The sequence below is a fragment of the Oryza sativa genome, chromosome 4 (genome assembly GCF_034140825.1).
Source record: "Oryza sativa Japonica Group chromosome 4, ASM3414082v1".
Taxonomy (NCBI): Eukaryota; Viridiplantae; Streptophyta; class Magnoliopsida; order Poales; family Poaceae; genus Oryza; species Oryza sativa.
In genome coordinates, this window is record NC_089038.1 from 15,587,805 (window position 1) to 15,593,871 (window position 6,067).

Here is a 6,067-nt window from a genome sequence, read left to right on the forward strand (position 1 = left end):
GCGTGGGAGAGAAAAAACGCGAATCGGGACCGCGCTGTACAATCTTAAAGTCGAGGGGATTTTTTGCATAATGATCCCCACTAGCCCACCCACCCCCAAACCCTAGCCGCCGCCTTCCGTCTCGCCTCCTCCCACTCGTCCCCATCCTCTCGCTCTCCTGCCTCCGCCTCCGCCTCCCCCTCGCGCCGCCGCCTCCGTCCCGCGCGACCACCTCCGCCTCCGCCTCCGCCTACGCCTCTGCCTTCCCCTCGCGCCGCCGCGTCCACCTCATCGCCGCCGCCGTCGCTTCGTCGTCTCCCAGCGCCTCAGCCTCCCCATTGCGTCGTCGCCGCCGCTGTCGCCCCGTCGTCTCCCAGCGCCTCAGCCTCCCCATCGCATCGTCGCCGTCGGCGAGCGCACCCATCTCCGCCTCCACTAGCGTCGTCGCCTCGCGCCGCCACTTCCACCTTCGCCTCCCTCCGTCCCTGCCGACCGCCGTCTCTGGCCACCAGCGTCCGGATCTGGCCCCCATGTGGTCGGGGGACGGGGATCTGACATCCCCCGTGCGCCGGGCAGCATCTCCGCCTCCGTCACCACCGTCGTCGTCGCCGAGCGCCGCCACTTCCGCCACCGCCTCGCCCCGTTGCTGACGAGCCCGCCGCCCCTGCTGCGTGCTTCGCCGCCGTCGCCGACGGTCGGTGCTCCACCCTCCGTTGCGGCTGCCATCGAAGAAACGGCGGTGGTGACGGAGCCGGCGCCAAGGAAGGCAGTGGTTGCGTCGAGAAGAGGAGGACCGTACGTCGCCAGGCGGCTCCGGCTTTCTCTAGAGGAGTAGAGTTGCAGAGTGACGTGGAAGCCGGTGGCACACAGGAGCTAGCCGACGAGCTTGACACCGAGCAGCTTGGGCTGGAGAGCAAGATTATGGCCATCAGGAACTTCTTGGAAGGACCCCGACCATGTCCTCCGTGATCCCATTTTTACTTTCTCGCAGAATATGCTCCAAATATGCAACTTTCTTGACATGAACTGTGCATGTTTTTTGTGTTTTGTCTCAGCCCAACCGCCCCAACGACGTGCTGGTGAAATAGTGAGCTTACTGCAAAACCGGCTAAACATGAACATCACCTTCAAGGAGCTGCAGGTAAAGCTTTTTTGTCCTTCTGTTAATTTTATTCCTAAGCACGTTTGCTTTTCTCATCGGGGGTAGGACGGTCCTGCTGCGGCTCAACCTCCACTGGGGCCACATGCTTTGACTGGCCATCATCAGCAGGGTCATCCAGCCTCCTCCGCCGGCGAGGGCGACCAGCCTGTACTGCAGGCTTGGACCGCCGTAGGGGACTGCGGGCGCCATGGAGGGGCCGTGCTGTCCCTGTGACCAATGGACGATGACAGTTGCGGCTGCCGCGAGTCCACGCCGACTGCGAGGCGGTTAATGTCGATGACATGTTCAGCCTGCGTAGGGATAGCCAGATCGGCAAGGATCAGTTTCATGGTAATTTTTTCTTGCAGCTCCTCCCTGTCAGCATCTTCTTCCTCTAATCTATTCTAGATTTTCAGTGTATCAACATGATTGATTTCGCAGCCAAATATAATCCATTCCTTCCGTCCCACTCCTATTAAAAAGCTTGACCTTTTTACCAACCGATGTCATGTTGTTAGCCACATCCTGTTCTTAGTTTTTCTAATTGTCCATTCTCTCATTGGGTTATGTTAAATATTTTTGAACGGGTTACGAATTTTGCAATATAGTACTAATAAAACACATAACGTCTCTCCTTTTGTGGAGTTGTCTGATTATTATCTAGGATCATTCACTGTTAGGCCTCAACACATTTTTTTAATTCCTCCATAATGTGAGAGATACTAATGACTGTTCTCAAGCAGTAAAGGAAAACCACATATTTAGATTAGTTAGCCTTCCTTTTCTACTCTTCTCCCGCCATGTATTGTTTAGTTTATAGAGGAGATCAGATGGACATATGCTACCAAGTCTGTCATTTCAAGTTCTAAAAAAAAAGTCGGATCATTTCAGTGGTAGTTGGGCAAAAATATCTGTTGGCATGCGAGAACTTTTGCCTACTTATTTTAAGAATGTTTTTGAAACCTAATTAGGCTATAACTCATCTATCTTGGAATGTCCTATTTGTTATATTTAGCGTTGTTTTCATTACTCACTGATGAAAAATTTAGGCAGGGGTGCATGGATTCACATGTTTGGAATGAGATCATGAAAGGATAGATGGCATCCCAAGGAACTGAAGAAAAACAAAAAACTGTAGGATCAGCAATAGCAGTTAGAGAGGCTTTCTGGTTTTTTGAAAGGGTATTTTAGAAGTTTACTCAAGCTGAGGTTTTGGATACAGTTAAGCATTTCATAAACCTTTCTGATGTGCTAATACACTCCACATGTAAATATAGAAAGTTACTATAATGGACTTTTCCAATTGTAGCTATAGCTGAGTGCTAATACCATAAATTTGCAGGTACTAATGAATACATAATGAATTGATCTACCCCTCCACTCAAAGCCTCAAATCATGTCGCTCCATACAAGTCGAATGGCCTTGACAAGGCATCAGAGATATCGGTTTGTTCGGATTCTGCTGATCAAAGTTTTAGAGTCGAGGTCTAATATGGTTGATCACAGGGCCAATCTTGTGCAGGTATCACAGAACATGTTTCAGGCATTATCTTATCACATATTCCATATGCTTATATTATCATCCTTTTTTTGGCATAAATGCTTGTACCATATTACCAGTAGACATCTGCTAGCCCACTAGAATCTCTTGATGGAGACGTTAAAACCGCCATGGATGATCATTTAGTTGTCTGTTTCTGCTTCTGCCGACATAAAGAAAATCACAAGTTCACTAAACATCTCCCACCTGTGGTGACTGAGAAATAGGAGCTCAACTGCACCTGCTTCAGGTGGTCGGCTTTCCTCCATGGGACATGGACAGAGCTATCATCCACAATGTAGAAAAAAAATTAATATTAGCTGGGTTAGATGAAGGACAAGGCCAACTAAATTTCATTAATATTTTAGGAGAGTGGTTACAAAGATTATTACACCAACAATAGGGTGTCAAAACCGGGTAGAAAAAACAAGGGATCAAAACAGCCGGAATCGGTACTGTCTCTACGGAAATGGCCCTCGGTCAGTTGGTAACAGGCCATATTTATCAATTAAACTATTGTTTATATGTAGCTAAAAAGGACAACGGTCAAAAAGGTACCAATGATATGAAACGACACTCAGTCGGCAGGGAATTTCCGTGGCCATTTTCATCCCTAGAAAAAAACCGACCTACAAGTGTCAAAGCCCTCAAGGAAATTTAAAGGTCATATCATGTAATATGCAACAATGCAACATAACTAAAATGGGAGGGAGGGAGGGAGGGAGGGGGTTGTTAAAACCAACTTTTTTACTACAAAAAGGTTTCAAATTTGGATCTGCATATGAAATTTAGTTGACACGAATTTTTTTGACAGGTTTTGTTTGCTCGTTGTGTGATCATTGTTGCAGCAGTACATGCCATCCATCTGATAAATTACCTTGAATGTCTCAATGTTGACCACTTAACATTAGCAATTTGCTTCTTTAGATTCTTATTGCACTCCGAAAATTTCACTATATGCTCAATTCTATTGTTCCTATATCTAAAAGCAGTATCATCTCTAAATGATTATCCACTTAAAGCAGTACCATCTCTAATGCTATTGTTGCTATCTCTAAAATGTTGTGAGTGGAACACTCTGAATTGCTTGTGAGGAGCAGGTAAATGGTTGTTGTAGTTAACCTAAACTGCAACCGTTTTTTAGTGTTTTTATCAATGAATGATTCTCCTATTTTAGTGCCACTAAGGCTAAAGCTATTTGGTAGAGAGCTTGGTAAAAAGACTACTTCCTCCAATCAACAGTATTTGATATTGGGAGTAATAAGTTAATACTCCTGATGTCAAATATTATTGCTAGGAGTGAATTCAAAAAGTTAGTACTCCCTACAATCAATAGTGTTATTGTCAAATATTATTCTCGTGTAATGCATTAGAGATCACAATTCTTTGCTTAGTAGTCATTTACCATGATTTTTTTTCATTTTCTGGCAAAGTTGAAAAATTAAGCGACCATGCTCTTATTTGCAGCAGTTTCATGGATGCAGAGCTATTGGAATTTGCAAACTAAAACATGGACCCCAATGAACGTCACGACTTTAAAAGTATGTCTTGTGCACATGATTTTGCCCTACTCACTTTCTTTTTTTGCAGATATAATTGGCATCGGTTTTCTCGTATCACATTTGATAGATGAATTGTTTGTAGTGTTGGTGCATAATTTGTTATATACATATAGCTTCCATGCATATTGGTAGGATAGAAGGCATTAATATGGACTTTGCCTGTTGTACATGAGCACACTTGAGGCCTAAGTTAGATTTTCAGTCAGCCGGGAGGTCCTTATGCACTATGAGGAATAAACTAGCACACTTGGAGGTATTGAGGTGTTCTTCTACCTGTCCATTTTTGGTTAACATGGATAGCTACTCATGTGGTGTTCAAACTGCCTTGTAGGAATTCTCATAGCTAGATTAAAATTCACAGATATTTTCTATGTTGTCAACTTCTTTTTCTAATGGCAAATCGCAAGTGTTCTACTTCCTGGTGATAAGTATAACCTTGCTTCTTCTTGTTATTAACAATCCTGAAATTGTTCAGTACAATGGTCGTTAATGTATATGATATAACTTTGTGAGAGTGTTTTGGCGATTTTTTATTATGTATGTTTTGGTCTGAGATTGAGAATACATCTTATAAACTGAAATCAAGGCCCACCTTGGCACTAATGGATCTTCATCCTCTGTTTATGTGTAGTATTGTATTTCTGATTTCCTAAAGTGGTCTTGGTGAAGGTTGATGATTTGTATGTTTTCACTATAGTCTCGTTGTTTCTCTGTTTATTGAATTATACTAAGATATGACTCAAATTTAATAGTTGAAATAAGCTTAGGCTTTTAAACCTTTCTTCCATTATGTGTACTGTATGCATTATTAATGTATTAAATTCTTTATAAGATAATATCCATGTTTAGTGACACTTAAAAAAGAATCACGAAGAAATTTAACCCTACTGGATTTTCTCTTATGTATCATGACCAAATAACGAACCATATCCTGTGCCATAAATATATCTTCTGAGAATTAATATACTAAGGATAAAATCTGTCATATAGTATTAATAACCCTCCTCAGAGGACAATTGCATGCCTGCATCTTTTTTTATGTACTTGTTTCTGGGTTTCTTTTATTGCCATGTCCTGTTTGGGTTTCTTTTATTGCCATGTCCTATTTGGGTTTCTTTTGTAATTGTTTGCTCTTGCTATATAGGCTCCACGGTACCGACTGTGACATATTATACCCACAGATGACGATGAAATTTGGTGGAGCTTTTGGTGAAGAAAAAGCAATTGGAGGACGAGAAGCAGGGAATAATTCCATCGAATGTTTGAAGCATTTGTTTTGGTTTTCTGTTTTCAGATTTCTTGCAAGCAAATTTAACCATAGCATCACAAATGCCTAGCCCTTCGATGGAAATTTAGATGTTTTAGTAGTTTAAAGTGCAGCTATACCTTTTCATTGTATTTGATTTGCGCAAGTACCAGAACTACCTGAACAAGTGGAAAACCCTTTGGTCATCTAGAGAACCAACAGTGATGTGGCTTTGAATGAATGTGGATTATCTTCAGTACTCTTTCATATGGGTTAATTATTATTAGGAGTTTTGTTGTAATTATGCCCAAAGACAAATGATTGTGCTATAACTATCACTACTAGCAAATGTGGTAGTTTGTGTCTGATGACTTTTGCTACAGATAATATTAATGAACATTGATTTTCACTAATCATAGACAAACGCCAATTATGCATCTGTTTGAGCTGTCCACAGGCGGCGCGCCACTGGCGCGCCCCAGCCTCTAGTAAATATCATGGCTAGTGTAGTGGGCACCTTATCCAAACAATGCATAAAAAGATAGCTTGAACTTGCAGCTAAATTGTTCCTTTATTCCACTTCTTTTTTTTATTCTCCC

At 42.8% G+C, this 6,067-nt stretch overlaps 2 long non-coding RNA genes across 5 annotated transcripts; both read left to right on the forward strand.

Annotated features, from left to right (window-relative positions):
• Positions 1 to 211: 211 nt before the first annotated feature.
• Positions 212 to 5,724, forward strand: LOC9269831 (uncharacterized). Of its 4 annotated transcripts, none has more exons than XR_001545658.3 (6): positions 212 to 1,120; positions 1,247 to 1,471; positions 2,170 to 2,341; positions 2,463 to 2,642; positions 4,128 to 4,201; positions 5,367 to 5,724. It is a non-coding gene; the product is annotated as an uncharacterized lncRNA (long non-coding RNA). The 4 variants fall into 4 exon arrangements; XR_001545659.3 differs by having other exon boundaries at positions 807 to 1,120; positions 1,187 to 1,471; XR_001545657.3 differs by having other exon boundaries at positions 818 to 1,120; positions 1,250 to 1,471.
• On the forward strand, positions 4,209 to 4,602 carry LOC112938702 (uncharacterized). The gene is made up of 2 exons (XR_003241912.2): positions 4,209 to 4,475; positions 4,554 to 4,602. It is a non-coding gene; the product is annotated as an uncharacterized lncRNA (long non-coding RNA).
• Positions 5,725 to 6,067: the final 343 nt, after the last annotated feature.